The sequence below is a fragment of the Podarcis erhardii genome (assembly GCF_964252035.2).
Source record: "Podarcis erhardii genome assembly, chromosome: 1".
In the NCBI taxonomy this organism is placed as follows: domain Eukaryota; kingdom Metazoa; phylum Chordata; class Lepidosauria; order Squamata; family Lacertidae; genus Podarcis; species Podarcis erhardii.
Window position 1 is genome coordinate 90,304,395 of NC_138497.1, and position 18,014 is coordinate 90,322,408.

The window sequence follows — 18,014 nt, forward strand, 5'->3', positions numbered from 1 at the left end:
CCATGTCTGTACACCAAAGAAACAGACTCACTTTGCTTCATCTTGTGAAAAAAATTACTCAATCAATAATGGATCCAGAAATAAATGTGACTTTGAATATCTTTTCTGTGGAGGTTTCAAGGTAGATTACCCCATAAAATGTTACTGCTGTTGCACAGCAAGTTCCTAGCACATTTGGAAATCTCCAGATGAAGCTCATTGCTGCAGAGGTTTGTTTGAGGACACTGGAAATAAACTAATCACGTATTTCAAATATAATTAAGATTTTAGAGGTGGGTCTCTTCCTCATTCATTACTATCCTCGGGTAGTAGCACGTTGAGTCTACTACACATCGCATTAGCAAAAGGTCAATTAGCAACATTGAGAAGGCATTTAAATGCTTTCATTCATTCTTTCATTCTTGTTATTCATTTGCATTTTGAAGATTTATATATTCTTGAACACAAAGGTGGATAAGGCTGTGAAAGTTTGGCCCCAAATTTGCTGACCTTGTAAAGTGGTACAGCGGGGTGATATCAGCCATCTGTCTTGACTTTGTGCTACAGCTGTGAGAAACAGATGCTAGGATGCTGGTTTATCAAATAATGTGGGGTAGAGCTGTTTTCCATTTTGCCTAAGGCTGAAGCAAAGTGGGGGGGGGGGAGAGATGACAAAAGGGTGTGCGCTATGGAACCAAGAGCTCACTGTCGCATTTCCCTCTACACACTCAAGGACATATCTATACTGCAGACTTAATCTGCTTTCATAGCCAGTCCCTCTGTCCAGGGAACCATGGGAATTGTCTACCTGTATGGGTTTTGCATGCATAACCTTCCAGGTTCAATCTCCCAGGCATCTTCCGGTAGGGTTGGAAGAGACCTCTGCCTGATAACCCAGAGAGCTGCTGCCAGCCAGTGCATCATAGATGGATCAATGGCCTGACTCAGTATAAGACAACATTCTACTTTCCCATAAGGGCCACCATCACACCAAACCAATTGCCAGGTTTATTCCAGAAAACTATGCTACTTAACATAGTTGGAAAACAATTTAATTGTGTGGCATAGCTATAGTCTGAGAAGCATACCAGGTGTGGGTGAATCAGTCTATTTCCGGTCTCTACAACTTTTGCAATCGTTTTGTAATTCCTTCCCCTTTCTGCATTGACAGATCCCACATATGTATATAAATACATATCTCTAAGCACATTTCTTCTCAAATTACACATGTATTATCTCTCAAAATACACACTTACTGATGCATTTGTTCTCTCAAAATACAAAGCGTTTCAAAATGTATTTCATTATTTCATTTTAACAGAGAATGGTGTGGGAAGTGTGAAAGCAGGAGAAGAACTGGGGTGGCCTTTGGGTTGTGGTACCCTGCTGGTGGAACTCTTTCCCTACAGAAGCCAGCCTGCATTTACATTTGTTAGGAACCAGACAAAGACCTTTTCCTTTGTTTCCCCCATATTTTTAACCTTGGATGTATTTCTGCTATGATCAATTTTAATTCTGTATTTTACTATTTTAACTGTTTCACATCCCTTGCCATAAACTAATGTTTGTCTGCGATATGTTATACCTTTAATTGTTTTATACTTATTTAACAAAACTTATATATCACTTGGTTGTAGTAAAACCTTAAAATGGTTTACAAGAAATATTAAAATTGCCCATCAAAATATTTTAAAATAAATACTGCTTACTTTTTAAGGGAAGCAACGGTTGCAACCCAGCAAACTCCTCGGGGTGGGGCTGCCCCCACCTCCCTTGTGGCCAGCTATTTTGCTTTGACTCCAGCCAGCTGCAGGGAACGATGGAATAGGCCACCAAAAGTTTACATTTATATCAGCCAATGAAGGCCTTTCTGCAGGGCTGGGCTTTGGTGGTGAACAGGAAGAAGCAAGGCTTCACTCTGGTTCACTACTGGGATATTTAAGCTAGCTGTGCTGGGTGCCAGCAACACTGTCAACAGAGCATGGTGATATCTCAGTCAAGGGGTCTGGTTGTAAAATTCTGTCCAGCAGCACAACTAGAGAGCTGACAGGCCATAAAACTCTCAGATGGTGGACTTGGGGTCAGTTCAGTTGACCCACATCTTGAGGAGACCTTAACCCAAGCATGACTCTGTTCAACATCAGCCTTTGGACAGGAGGCTAATTTAGGATACATACACAACGCCTGAGCCTACATACATACCCTACCAACATTTGTAGTCAATAAAGTGTGTCACGGTCCAGGTTACAGGCAGTCAGAGTCCTGGCTTGGTACGTCGGAAGGAGTCAGGAAGCCAAAGCACAGCTAGGTGGCTAGCACGTTGCTGTGGCAAAGAGCCAGGGGGAAATGCTGGTCTTATATGCCCCTCCTGGCCCTTGCCACCAGGTGCTACGAGTCTTCTGTTAGGCCTCACCTGTGCGGCTGCACCTTGCCTTTCCAGGCCAAACTCAGGAAGGCCCCAGTCCTGCAAGGCCCTACCAGTTACAGGGCCCGGCTCCTGCATGCACTCCTGACAAAGTGGCGGTCATTTTTCAGTTCCAAAACATTGTTGTATGATTTTTCGTCCCTGTTTGCTGCGGCCACACCCCTCTCCAGGACACAAGGGTCATGGGCCCACAACTAACATTATCCATAAAGGAGATTAAAACATGTTGACACCTATATGTCTGGATAGGCTAGCTGAAACAAAAAGTTTTAAGAAGTAGCCCCAAAAGAATACATTAAAGGTGCCTGCCTGGTGCCTGCCAGTTTACAGCATAGCTGTCAACTTTTCCCTTTTCTTGCGAGGAATCCTATTAAGAATAAGGGAATTTCCCTTTTAAAAAAGGAAAACATTGACAGCTATGGTTTAGAGTCAATGTAATTATATTATTTTGACCCACCTCCAGCTCCATTTGGGAAGAAAGAGTGGATTATACATTTGAAAACACACAAACTCAAATAAATTTATATTAATTATTTGTACTTGTAGCCTGCCCTTCATGGCAATATAGGAGGAGGGAAGACGACCACTCAACCGAAGTTATTTTAAAGCACCGTGGAAATTTTGAACTGAAGGCTGGTATAAAAGTATCATATGGGATGTTGATAACAACAACAGCTAGAAACTAGAATGGAAGCATGAGATTTTACCACTAATAATTTGAGTGACTTCACTGAACATATACAAGGGCCATCATTTCTTTAAAGCTGATAATTAAAAATATGTGATTGCTAGCATGGATGCAACCAGCATGAACCATTCTGGGAAATGTTTGGCTTCAACCCCAAGTAAACTTGGTTATCATTCCCTTTGTGGAGCTCCCGCTTGCTATGAGTTGCATTGAATTTTACAGGCTCATTATCAGTTCACGGTGCAAAAAATCTATATGTACGCTGGCAGATGGAAGGAGGGTGAGGTCGTTTGCTGCTTATTAGAGAGCAAATGTAGTCTGTGTCCTACGGGATTCCATATGAGATACCTCAATTGAAGTGCAACATTAAAATAGCAGGCTTGGAAGCGGATCACATTACATTCTTGCCTTTTATAGCAACACCTTCCTCGTGTTATTATTGTAGAAATGCTATGCTGTCTTGGTCTGTTTCACTTCCATTTCTCATTAAGCCTCTTGAGAAGCATGGGCCTCTTGCATTTGAGAAGCCTTCAACAAGCATTATTGTTTCTGCAGAGCAATCACAAAGCACCCTGAGAGTCCATTAGATCTATGTCTGAGACATGACAGACCAGAGAGTTCCAAAGCCCTAGAAACAACTTTCATGGCTATGGATGATCTAGATGCATGCCTGATGCTTTCTCACAGTGGAGGAAGTTTGCATCCCATCAAACTCAGTGGCAAACTGTCTAATTTGAGGAAAGCTAGAATACACTCATGGTTTTCACAGAGACACAACAATGTCCATTCTGTTTCTGCAAATGACACAATATCAGGAGTCGCTTAAAAAATTGCCTTCCGGCTTCCACACTTTTCCTTGGGTTTTCAGCCCCAATCCTTGTTCTCTTCAGGTTGAGGGAAACTCAGTATTTAATTGGACATATACTTCTAAATGTCAAATATTTATATTCAAATCTATTAATAAGGCAACTCAATACAGGTTGTAGCTAAATAGAAACATATGAACATAAAATATACATAAGAATTATAAATAAGAATAAAAAGCAAACAAATGTAAAAAACAAAACCCAAAATCTTAACTCTCAAGGGAGGCCACATGGCAATGTCTAAGTTCAGCAGTCTTCAATGTGAATTTAGCTGGCTGTATTAGACATTACACACGTGTCCAAACCACACAACAGATCCTATCCATATCACTATATGCTTCTAAATTCTAAACTCTTAATCAAGATAACCAACCTCTTGCAAAGTCTATCTTTTTGAAGCATTTTTATTATTTTCTGCTGCAACAGGTTTTGCATGATTACAATTTTTACAGTAGACCACCCAGAGAACCTTAATTATTTAGTGGTTTGTAAATACTGGGTGGTATTCAGTGCTAGTTTTACTCACAGAAGATCAGGTGAAGTTCATAGTTGCGACTCAGGTTCATTAATATCAATTTGTCTACTTAGCTGAAGCCAATTCAACAACAAACTTTTTGCACACCTACAAATACTGAACATTAATACATTAACCCACAGAACCACACTCAAGAACAAATAACACAATCCTTCTTTCCTCAACCTACTGATTTCAGCACCAGCAAATCTCCTTGTGTCAGGGGTGCAGGATTGGGACTTTTACTCAGGGAAGTCAATCTGGCCCCGGAATGCAAGTTCTCCTGCTAGGCAGTCTAGAAGGGGTAGAGTCTACCTAATGTCTAAATCTTACATTTGTTGTCAATAAAGTTGTGGCCTGATTTCACCTAAATATTGGTTGTCATGTCTCTTAATCTTGGTATTGGGGATGACTGAAGGGTAGGGGCAACACTTTGCCATGCAATTCACCCTTGCCTAAGATTTTTTAAACATGGTTCTCCAGAGGTGATCATTTCACTCCAAATGGAAGTCTTTAAACAGTATTTCAGCCATTTCTAATTACAGCACATGCCATTCAATTCATTTCTTGATAAAATTTGGCTGAATGGGGCAGAGAAGCCCTATTTGGGTGCTTTGTTCATGTGTGAAACCCACATGAGAGTAGGGACAGCAGGGCAGTGAACATGTTACACTCTGCCCCTTGTTGCCATTGCCATCACCCACCAGCTCATAAAGGGCATAGGTCTGAATGGCAGCTCCCTGTGCAATTTATAACCATGGTTATGCAGCATTCTAAATTGCACTGGAAGCCTCCACTTCAGACCTTCATAAATTGGAATGTGACAGGCACAGTGACAGGGGACAGAGTTTAGCATGCTCATTCCCATTCCTTCTGCTCACAGATAGGTTTTAACCCTTGACAAGGTTATAGTCTTGATTTGACACTGATTAGCAAGTTCAGGGGCTATAATTGAACACTGTTGAACCTTTCTGCCTTATATTTACAGGAATTCTTGACTATGTGTGCAATGGGAGGAGACTGTGTATATGTATTTATTTTGATCACTCCAGTCTAAGTATATGTATTTATTTTGACAAAGCGTGTTCTCATTAAAGGAGAGCACATGTTGCGGATGGGGCCGAACAAAGCACCCCATGGTTGCCAGGCAGGATAGATTGAAGGGGCTTGGATCGGATTGGTGGTTGGTGTTACTGGGGTAAATTTGATGTTGCCAATTTAGGGGTGGGAACAGAGGTTATTTAAACAAGGCTCACAGCATGTTCCTTTCTCTTTTGCTGTGGGCACCGGATCACCCGCCCGCCCTCCCTTGATTGGGCTTGTGCTTTGACCTTGCTATGCCTGTCATGGGGTCATCCGCATTGGTGCGGGGGCCTGGTAGGAATTTTTCCTTTTGGCTGATTGGTGTGTGCCAATTGGTTTTTGCCTACTGTGTAGCAAATCGTCACAACTTGTAAGGTTGGCGGTTAGGCATTGGTTTAAATTGGTTGGTGGAGGGGTATGGATTGGCTGTGCCTGCCCCTCCAATGCTGCTGCTGCACGGGAATTCCATTAAAGGAATTCAGGGGCTTACCATCCTTTCGTCCAAACCCCTGGAATCGGGTTTGGGCCGTGTAAGCCCCTGGGAGCATGCGGGGAGAAGCTGAGGGTCTGTGTCGCAGCTCCAGTTATCCCTGATCTTGTTCCTCCACACTGGCTCTCGCTAGAATCCGGGAGTCAGTGCTGTCCCCCAAGGCGGGGGGGGGGGGACAGCTAGTCATAACCAGTGCCTAAGCAACCACTCACAATTTGTATTTTAATAAAGTTGTGGCCAAAATTATGCCAAAAACCTTAAACAAAAATTTATGAGTGATGTGTGAGTTATTGGGGTAGGGGTGTTTTGGGGACCTCAGCACGCAATCGTGATCCACCTAAACCTAAGTGGATTTATTTATTCCAGTGGGAGATTTATAGTGGAATCCTATGCACACTAATCTTGGAGTTAGCTCCATTGCACATAATGAGACTTACTCCCAGGTCAGCATGCAAAAGATTTACTGGAAATCCATTTTAAGCTGAAATGCTATACCTGGGAGCTAGCCCCATTGAGCTCAACATGGCTTATTTCATGTTTACAGACTAGAAAGTATTACAGTAGTCTTGTCTGTTATACCCTTGGTGTGTATCACTAAAACTGGGTGTTCTTTCTTCAGATACAGTCACAGCGGCTGAACTAGTTTAAAAACACTCCTGGATTTGCAAGCCTTCTGTATGCCAACAGAGAGCATTGGATCCAGGAGAACATCCAGACTATGTACCAGTTATTTCAGGGGAAGTACAAACTCATTCCAAACTGCTTGCACATTCCATCTTATTTAGAGGTGCTCACTAGTGCTCTGATCCCCATTGAAGTGATATCTGGGAGCTATCCAAGGTCCTGAAGAGTTTGACCTCTCCTGCTATCTAGCTCTGTCTGTCTAGATATTTATGTGACTTGATACACAATACTAATGGATGAGTCTAGCCAAGTCCCAGTCAAGTCAGTCAATTTTATTGTATGTAGCCAAAGGCCTTTGCAACTGATGACAGAGAATAAAAGGAAAACTTTAATCTAAAATCATACAACGTAACCTGCAAGAGTCTACAACATAAAATAAATTTACAACATTTAAATTTAAGATTGGGGTGCATTCACTTAGCTGGAATGGAGTCTTGTTAGCAGCCTTATGGGCTCTCAGCTTACTCAACAGGATGCCTGTGCATCTTGTAATATTATATATTGACACTACTCTTTTAAAACAACCAACCAAAAAACTTAAGCATTGACTGCTTATGTAGATTTACATCAATCATAATTGCCGAATGTTGCAATTCTGTATACACACTTGTCTGAGAGCTTGTCTCATTAAACTCATTAGCACTTACTCCTGAGTTGACTGCCCTAGGATTGCAATATATATGTTCATACATTTTTTAAAAACCATTTCAGCAGAACTCTACTTTTCTTCAAAGAATTCAAAACCCATGAAAAGAACTTTATATGTTGATTTGCAAAAAAATTAAAAGTTCCCACCAGCTGTATTTCACAATTATAGTTTATTTTAATTAAGGGGGAGAGAAAAATATCTTGTTGTTTCAATTAGAAAAGTAGGCCATCTATAATGAATTCAGTCAGGAAGACCGTTCTAGTCAAAGTCGGTTTAGGCTCAGAGAAGGGTGAGTTGGAACTCTTTCGAAGGGCTGCTCCTGAGAAAAGAGGAAATAAATTACACAGCATAAGAGAGAGGGCTGTGCAGATGGTGAGGGACTGCTGTTATATTAGCTGTTGAGACCTGAACTTGGCAAGAAGCTGAAATAGGCAGTAAAATTGGAGCTGGGGCTTGGTTAGCAGGTAGAAAGAGATGGTGTTTGCATTAAGTTTAAGCACAGAGAGTTTGCTACAAATGCAAAATGGGACAAGATGGAAAATGGGATCCCAATAAGTAGTTGTACAGCAATCCTACAATAGTGGTAGTAGTGGAAGATTCTGTGACAGAGCAACTGTGGCCTGTCTAATAGGATGTAGAGGTGCATCTCTTTCTCTTTTTGTAGGGGAGGAGAGAGAGAAATGACACTCCCTAAACAATCTATATGTGCCCACAGACCTTAAAAAAGGGTGGTGACCTTATCTACGTTCAATTACAGAATTTTCACATTCAAATTAACATAAAAAATCCCAGCAAACGTAATGTCATGCTCTGGCAAAAATTTGAAATTTCAGCATTTGACTTTATTATTCATATATTCAATATTTACTATTCATCATTATTGTTTCCTGATAAGGCTATAATCTCTTGGGGGAAAAAAGGAATTTGTGTTCTTTTAAATGGAGTCCTTTAGAGAAGGGGGTGGGGGAAAAACCCTCTCAACCTGTTGGTAGATCTCAGGAGGAGATCGGCAAGGATTTCTGACTCTCAGTTCTTTAACAATAAAATCAAAAGTACAATGGAAGCAACTCCAATTGGTGTTCTTGAGGTTCTAGTGAGAACCAGCACAGAGGTCACAAATCTGAAGTCTGCCCACCCCTGATATACAGGTTGGAAAACACTGGAAATGATTTGGTTAGATTCAAACAGAATTATTGAGATGGCTGAAGGAAGAGATAGACAGTAAATATTTCAAATAATGCTAGTGTATAAAATTAGCACGCAGATGGAATGCAAGAGGAACCCAAATTGTGTTTTCTTATGTGGAGAAGGTATTATCTTAAGCAGAGATATTTCACAGTGGAAATATTACTGTAATATTACAACACCCACTCCTTCCGTACCATTGTAACAATGAATTTACTAGATAATATTCATAATTCATAGAACAGAGAAGAGGACCCCATAAAAGCTTCTCCTAGTGCAAAGCTGCCCAAGAATGTGCTGGCTCACTGTGGCCAACAGAGTGGATTATCATGTACAGAAGTCTTCTTCAGTGGCCTTTGTGTGGTATAACATTTTCACTGGCCCTAGCACATGGCTTGTTCTGAAGAACATCAAAGAGATATGAAGCACTTTACACACTTAATATTCACTGTGAAAATAAGAATCCTTCACCATACAGAACCAGCTGTTGCCTTTTTGCAATTTAATCTTTATTGATTTTAAATATTGAATTCATTCATCACAAAAACAAACAAACAAATCACATCAAATACAAAGAAAATGTTACATATAAAATAAAGTTATTTCATACGTTGAGTCTTCCATCCTCCTCAGTATGGGTCCTTTGTTTCCTTGTTGACTGCATATTGTATGACCGCTAACTTATCATAAATTGTCTATAATCTTTGTAGCATATAACATTGCAGAAGTTAATCAAAGCATGCCAAAGGTTTCATATGTGGACAATGGTCTTTCCACCCCAATTCATTCTTTATTAGTTTATAAACAATACACACACAAAAAATTAAAACATAACTTGAAAAAGAAAGAAAGACAACACTGAAACACAAAAATATTACAAACAGACTACTTTCTCCACTGACAATGTTCTCTTAAGTACAATCTGTATATATCCCATTCTTTGTAAAACTTTTGGTTTGTCTAGTTCCTAATTTTTCCTGTCATCTTTGCCAATTCTACATATTCAAATAATTTTGCTTGCCACTCCATTTTAGTTGGTATTTTATCTCTCTTCCACCATTTGGCTATCAGCATTCTCGCAGTAGAGGTTGCATAAACGAATATCTTCCTCAGTTAGCTGTTGCCTTTTTGAACCTGTTGTCAGATAAGTTGCTGTCTGGAATGTTCCAGCTGAGACATCAGCAGTTCCTCATCTGACCTCAAGGTGGCATAATTCAGGGGTCCTCCACCATCATCTACAAAGCCATGTGGTGCCGTGAGTCTGAGGTATCCATTGCTTTTTTCTTGCAGTATTGCTGTGATTCTTTAGCAAACCTCCAGAGATTTTAAAAGAATACAAATCATAAATACAACCCTCTGAAAACAGAGTCACAACTGCTTACAAGAAAAAGAGATTTTCCCCTCTAATGACAGCAATGACAAATGTTCAGTCAGAACTCAGGGCATGATTTAATGATTCCTCTGCATTTTATCTAATTAATTTTTTTTTTGAGGGGTGGGTAGGAAACATTCTAGAATTCAGTTTAAGACACTTAATATGCTTCCAGTAAAAAATGTTGAAAATTATTGAAAAAGAATGAAACTGCATTGCCTCTGTCAAAATATTGAAGCCGAAAGAAGTAATTGGAAGAGGCATTTGAAAGTGGGTGTATAAAAGAATGTCAGAAATACTCCTCCACCTTTTATGCCATTTGGTTAAATATAGTTCAGATCTATAGCCATTTGCTTAATTAAAGTGGAAGCAAAAAGCTAGAGGCTCCAAGTGATGAAAATAGAATAAATCACCAGAAGTTGGAAAGGACTTCAATTCAGAGAGAATGTGACTGCACGAAACATTTTTTGATAAGTCATTTGGTTGTATGTGACTTAAAAAAAAAAGTTTTCAAGCAAAAATCCAATGGATTGTAATTCCTTTCCAAAACAGGCTCATTAAAGTGCCTCTACAAGCCCCACAAAAAGCATAGGGCCCTTCCCTTTTCTCTTTCCTATGGGAAGTTTAAAGAAGGGAGTAGCATTGATTTGGGGAGCAAATCCCAGTGCTTCTCCTTAGCAGCTGCCCTAAAAAGAACCCCCTCTCTCATCAGTCACTGGACTTTCCTTTCCTGCATGCTGCTTTTCAGCATAGTGATGGATAAGGAGGAAAAGTGGGAGCGAATTAAGTGCATTAAAACCAGTATTTATTGACAAGACAGGGAGGAATGAGCAATGCAAAACATTTTATCCAATTGATCATCTTTAAGCCTTGCTAGTGGGTTTTCACTCAAGTAGAGTTGCAGCTTTGCTCTGTGTAACACATGTCAGGAAAATGTGGTCTCATAGATTCGGAAAGATTAATGGTACTCCTTCTGCAGAAAATGCTGTTAAAACAGTTATGTTGAACACCTTCACTTTGGGTACCACTGATATTTAATTAATATGGTGAAGTTACAAGAATCCAGAAGATTCATGAGCCACAGGAATGAATCTAGCTGTAGTTGATCTCTTTATGAACTAGAAGGTTCATTGGCTGTGTGGAAAGGATTTCTCTCCATCACTAGATTGCTGGGCCGATGTGGCTTACCCAGTTTAGGTGCATTTGTCATGACCGCAACATTTACCACTATGGAATATATTTGCAGAAAAAGAAGCAATGCTTCCTGAGGCTGCAGTTTAGCATGCCACTAATATATCCTAAATTGTTTTTCCTGCTCACAAAAATGATTATTCAAGGTCCGATTCAATTAAATCTGTTTTTATTTGCTTTCTCATAAATAACAATTCCTGCCTTCCTCTGAGAGTTGAATGATCTCCATAGATGAGAACTGTTTGCTTTGAACATATAAAGGGAGACCTGGTTCAAATCCCCACTCATCCATGAGTGTACTGGGTGACCTTGTGCCAGTTACTATTTCTCAGCATGGTGTATCTCATTGTTGCTGTGATGATGAAATGGAGGCGGGTGACACAAACCACCCTGAGGTCATTGGAGGAAGCACCGGACAACAATAGCATCAACATTCTGCAGGCCAGGAAGGATATGAGAAGATATTTTCCCATTTATTCGTCTACTATCAGAACTCTTGGGTTACTTGCTATTATTGGCAACCATTTTCACAACTGCTCATGGAGCAATAAAGAAAAGAAACCCAAGAAAAACCATAATCATGAGCCAATCTGCCCACTTGAAGATGGTTTCTAAGCATCTGCAGAGAACCTTTAGACTCAACTTCTAGATTATTGCAGCCAGACTTCATCTTCCTACTGACATTACTGAAGTATAACAACCAGGATTTCACCAAACTGTTGTACAAGCTATTGCAGAAGGGAGCCTTTTTGCCCAAGAAACAGTAGCTCTGTGTTTGACAGTGCAACAGAATAGCACGAGCACTTCAGCTAACAGATTTTGGATGGCACTCAAGATCTGCAAATTGTCCATTATATAACTTATTAGTATGTATGTGCACATGTGCCACAAGGGAGCACAATTTGTATATGCCGTCTCAGACACCAAGATGCCATGGTTTGGTCCTGCCCAGTGATCTCCTTTGTCAATCCGTACAGACAGTTCTTTGGACAGTAGCCTGCAAAAGAAACAGGCAGGAATTGAAAGGCATCATAGGGTGCTGCTGTCACTTCAATCCTGCTGGAGAGTGAGGAGTCATTATCAGATTTGCTTTGTCCAGGCTTGTCGAGTATTGGCAAATCCTCCTTGATTAAAAACTTGAAAGGGCATGACTGCCAGCTGTGCCTTGTGAGCAACATCTGTATTAGAATTAAACAGCATGGGGAAGGGACAGTAATAGATTTAATGGAGGGGTAGCACACCAACTCCTTCCAGATTTAAGAGCAAGCCTGGCAAATATATTCTATTTTCTCTTATTGCTTTTTGACAAATTTTTAGAACCAAATGTGTGGAGAGCCTGATCCTCATCTCTTGAAATATATATATATATATCTTTTAAAAAATGTATTTGCCCATCCAATGAGTGGTGGGGATAGGGAAGAGAATGCTTGGCTTTTCCTATGAAAAGCCATCAGACCCTGGGATGTTGTGGATTGTAAAGGATAATCTGATACCTGCCTGAAAAGGCCTTTGCCGTTTGTTGGCTTTCAGCAAGATCACCTGAACGACAGGCACCCACACTGCTTTTTGTCAAAGCAGACTGAAGATTTGGAGGACAATGACAAAAAAGGAAGGTCAGTCAAGTTCAAATGAATTCTGAGTAGGTATTGTAACTTTAGTCCCTGCTGTCACCTCATTGAAGGTAATGAATAAAAGGCTGCTGGCCATTATAAGGGATGGGGTGGCTGAACCTGGCATGGGGGAAAATGGTTTAGTTTTTCTGGTTTAGTTGTTCCTGAGTCACTCATGTGGTGTGAGAGGGGCTGACGTGTGGCATGAAAAGTTCACCCACCATCCTGAGGTTGGAACACCTGCTGACAATTGCATTTGAGGACTTCAATAGCTACATAAAAACAGTCTTATCAGGGTCAGATCAGTGTTTCATGGTCTCCATGGCAACCCAAAAGACCGTCTCAATAGATATTTGGGCCAAGACTTATTATAAGTCATACCCTGTTTTTTTGCCAGAGTGGCCCTGTAGTTGAGGATGCTCTTATATCTTTGTCATGGATGGGCAATTTCCTGGTGAGGGTTGATTTGATGATAGCAGTCCTCCTCTGTCCTTCTCCTCCTCAATTGTTCATCCCCAGAGACTTAGGAAATCTTAAGAATTCAGTGATGCTCTCGCATGGCTGGTGCTCTTATTGAGGCTCTGGTATACAATGGCAAGATAGAAAGTTCCATCAACTGAATTGCCCCTAGCTACTTTCTTTGATGCTGTAGAGCTTGGAGTGCTGCAAGCTTCAGACAACAGAACAGTTCAGACAATGGATGGGATGCAAGTGATGTAAATTGAACTTAGCAAATATAGTCATGCCAATCATGTGGTGGTGATGGCAGTTAAGAAAAATTACTTCTCTACCACCATTGCATCCATATATAGTCCTCTAGCAGAGCTCTTCATAGTGGTTAGGGGGACTAAGGAACTCTTGTTCACTGACCTGTAAACACCTGAACCATCTGTAGCCTGCTGTGACATACCTGCTAGGCAGCTTAAGGGACAGACTACTCATCTCCACTCCAACCTTGACACTGCTATAAGTACAGTGGTACCTTGGGTTACATACACTTCAGGTTACATACGCTTCAGGTTACAGACTCTGCTAACCCAGAAATAGTACCTCAGGTTAAGAACTTTGCTTGAGGATGAGAACAGAAATCGTGCGGTGGCGGCCCAGCAGCAGCGGGAGGCCCCAATAGCTAAAGTGGTCTTCAGGTTAAGAACAGTTTCAGGTTAAGAACGGACCTCTGGAATGAATTAAGTATGTAACGAGGAGTACCACTGTACAGGCATCCAAGTAACTGTCTAATCTTGTTATTTGGGATCAGATTCTATTAATGAGGTCTGAGTACGTGGACAAGATGCTTGAAGGAATGTGAGCAACTACTTGCTCTCTCAACACCTGCCTGTCATAGCTTAATACAGCTAGCCACTATCTAATGCTCTTAAACACTTGGGACTTAGGTATCTGTTGGAGCATCTCTACCCTTACCAGCATGCCCAGACCTTGAAGTTGGCAGAAGGATCCCAGAAATGGTTGTGCATTGTGTAGGGATTTGGGGAGAGTGTTCTCAGCAGTAATACCCCAGCTACATAAATTCATTTACCTGGAGGCATGGATGGCTCCCTCCACAATGAGCTCCTGTTGCCTAATAAAAGCATATCCATTCACCCAGGTTCTTGGTGATTAAGTTCTTAAGTACGTCCACACTAGATCATGGGAGAGTATTGTGACGTAGTTCTGAAACCACAGTATTCTTGTCACGTTGATTTTATGACATTTTATTTGCTTTACTGTTTAAATGTGATGCTGTTTTAACTGGCTGGGTTTACTGCATTGCCAAAAAATCCAGTGTGGCAAAAAGCAGCAGACAGTATATAAATGTTGAAAACAAACAAGTTGGGCGGGCAGCAAGGTGACCAAGTAAGTAAATCAATATACCCAGAAAATGGCTTCACTTTAATGGAACTGTGTCTTAACTGAGATTTTTGAAATATTAAATTGTAATGTACAAACATACTGTATTAGATGGCTTGAATACCATTCCTGTTCAGGGGAAAGGCTTCAGTAGTCCTCTAATGATATAGTTTCCACAAGGCATCTAATTTGGGCATAGAACAATCAAAGCACCCTATAGATGTGAGCTATTTCAGCCTGTTCTCAAAGTAATTAATATCTGAGCATGACTGGAAAGTGCATCATATTTATCTCTCCATCAGTGGAAGAATTTTTTTAGATATGCCTTTTATCAACTATCAGTCACAGTCATCAGACACAGAAAGGAGGAGGAGGAGGAGAAGAAAAAGAAGAAGAAGAAGAAGAATAGATGGTTTATGCAGAAATGTCAACATTTTTATATGCTTTGAGGCTTTGAGAAATATTGAAAAATGTTTGAAACCTTTCTGTTTGTTTGAACATTAACCTGAAATGTCAAGTCATGAAATGATGAAAGTCAAAAGTGAAACAAATCGACAATGTTCCAGTGAAATCTGTAAGTTCAAATGGGGGAACCATATTTGAGTCTAACTTCCCATTACACTCGAATATGTTTAAAGAGAGCCCCTGTTCCCAGGCAAAAGCAGCACCAGAAAGAGGTGCCTTGCAATGGAGTGGGGTGGGTCTTAACCCTTCTCCATCTGCTGCTTCTGGGCTCTTAGTTGTCCTTCCCAAAGGCATTTTTTGATCACAAATACTGGCATTTAACATGTAGTAATGACCTCAACAACATCTTTTCACCTTGTTTGAATTGAAGGTGGATAGTAAGACACTTCCCTAAAGGCAAGAAACACACCTTTTTCTGGTGGTTCACAGTGTCCAGTGTCCATCATCCTGGAACAATGCAGATTCTCAGTGCTTGTGGTGACATCCTCTGGCTGGTGAGGTGTTATATTTTCCTTAATATTTTTTTTAGAAATGTTTAGAATCAAGAGGAACAAACAAGATGCATTGCATCCAATAATCAGCCTAAGGTTGGTCAGATTCTCTGCCCTGCTTCAGGGTCAGAGAAAGGGTGGGGACCCTCCTTGGAGAGTTTTACACAAGATGACTTTCTGCATCCCAAAGCATCTCTGCAACTCAGCACAACAGGGACAAATTCCCTCCCTTTTCAGCATGCAGGAGGAAAGTATAGGGCTTGCCCCCACATTTGTGTTTGCATTTAGAGGTGACTGGAGGGCCTTTAAAGCCTGGGATGACAAGACAATCAAGACCACATCTTCTCCCTTAGGGAAAGGCGGGGTCAATGTCAAGCACACAGTTTGTGGACCCCTAATGCCCAATCTGTGCCTGCTTCTTTGGAGCTTAATTCATATATTTGTATTTCTAACCCATTGCCAGCATTCTTCTCTGCAATATCACTGGAAGAATGCCATTTAGCTCTGTCTAGAAAATTGCTTCCTTTTCACATATGGATCAACAGAATAATAAAATTAGATCATCCCTCGGCATTTTTATAATCAAAATGTAGAAATCATATAATTGTTCTTTTAGTATAATTACTTCTATGTTATGTAACGAATACGTGCATAATGAGATCTGTCTTTTAATGAATTAAATTTGAATGGAATATATTGAAATATTTAACAGGAGCATCCTGGAGCATTAAAATAAGCATAGCAAATTAGGTACACATCAAAATACAGCTCTTCTTGCCGCTTCGGAAGATATAGCTTTTTTTGCATGTGTATTTTTACTGCAGACCTACAACCTAACATAAGGCCAGTTAATTCAAGTCTACATTTAAAAATCAACACTTCCTTCCCTCCCAGTTACCCCCAAACCTTAAGCTTTAAAAGGCTAAAATATGTTTTAAAATGATACAAGAGAAGTAGGTGATGGCTTAGAAAGGAGTACCAAATAACTCTCTGTAAAGTTGGTACTCACTTAGTGATGTGCAAACTGTTTCATATATGCTTAGGGTTGCCATATTTCATACCCAACAAACAGGAAGTCATCTGAAGAAGTGTGCATGCACACGAAAGCTTATACGCAGAACAAACTTAGTTGGTCTCTAAGGTGCTACTGGACAATTTTTTAATTTTTATTTATTTATTTCGACCACGTCAGACCAACACGGCTACCTACCTGAAGGAAGTCATACCTTAGTGATACATCAATACCATTTTATGGGGCTGTTTCATGCACCACACAAGGCTTCTCATATAGAGATCTTGGGTAGTATCCAGCAAAGCAGTTCTGCTAATGCAATGGAACTTCCCCTGCCTTTCCTAGCACTGCATGCCCCTATGCGCTCCTCTGAGGCTTTAGACCATACCCAGAACAGATTTAGGAGGCATGTGGGGAACTTGCAAATAGAGGAGAGGCAGTGGAAGTTTTACTGAGCTTAAAAGCTGCTACACATTAGAAGAACATTGCAAATGAGACTTTGGATCCTGGGGTTTTGAGCAAGATCCACCAAAATTAAGCACATTTAAATGCCATTGATTTTAATGGGAAAGTTGATGATGTGCTTACTTTTCCCCATTTGAAATCAATGGGACTTAATAGTGCTGAACTATGGAAGGATTGGACCCTTCATCTTACATACATTGATGTTTCATATATTATTATACAACCTTTTAAACTCCCATTCCTCCTACTGTTCTTTCCTTTCTTTTGCATGCCCACATTTCCTTTCTTAGCATATTAGGGAAGAAGAAGAAAACATAAAAGAATTTCCTTACAGCCATTAAAAGAAACCCTAATGATCAGTAGAAAAAAAGAGCTATTTGGGGAAATTACAAATAAATGAAACAGTGTTTTGAAATGTTAAATTCTTGATTAATCATAAAACTCTATGAACACAGTCTGAATTTCTTCAAAGTACTTGGCATTCTCTGTTATAAAGAAAAGGTCTGATAGGTTTTCTGGATCATACATAACTTAGGATGTAATTGGGTTTTCCGTTCTTCCACCCAATAATTAATTTACCAGCTCCAGCTTATACCAAGTTTTCTTACAAAAAAACCCACTTGTATATTCTAATAATTTAAGAGGTTTTTTTTTAAAGTGGAGTCTCATTTTGTAAGGAACCAGAATTAACTTTTTAAATATATATATGGAAATGTTTGAAACTCAGATTGTCAATGACATTGTCAAATGTAATTGAATGCTGAATCTATGTGAAATCTCTCTTCGGTTCTAATTTAGATGAGTTCATCATGTAATGATAACTGAAATGGCATGTTATGACTTGGTTTTATGGAATGGCTCCCACAGATCTGTTATTGTATGTTTCACTTTTTATTATTTGACTTGAGAAATCACCCCCTTAATTCTTTATGTCAGTTGGTCCTGTAACTATTTAAAGGCTGCAGTTTAAAGCGTACAGTTAATAGAAAGTGTTGAA

At 40.1% G+C, this 18,014-nt stretch overlaps 1 long non-coding RNA gene across 1 annotated transcript in view; it reads right to left on the reverse strand.

Moving 5' to 3' along the window:
- Positions 1-7,528: 7,528 nt before the first annotated feature.
- Positions 7,529-18,014, reverse strand: part of LOC309337104 — a 47,533-nt gene continuing 37,047 nt past the window's right edge. The window contains exon 3 of the long non-coding RNA XR_014154110.1: positions 7,529-7,697. This is a non-coding gene — a long non-coding RNA (uncharacterized lncRNA). The remainder of the gene's footprint in view (positions 7,698-18,014) is intronic.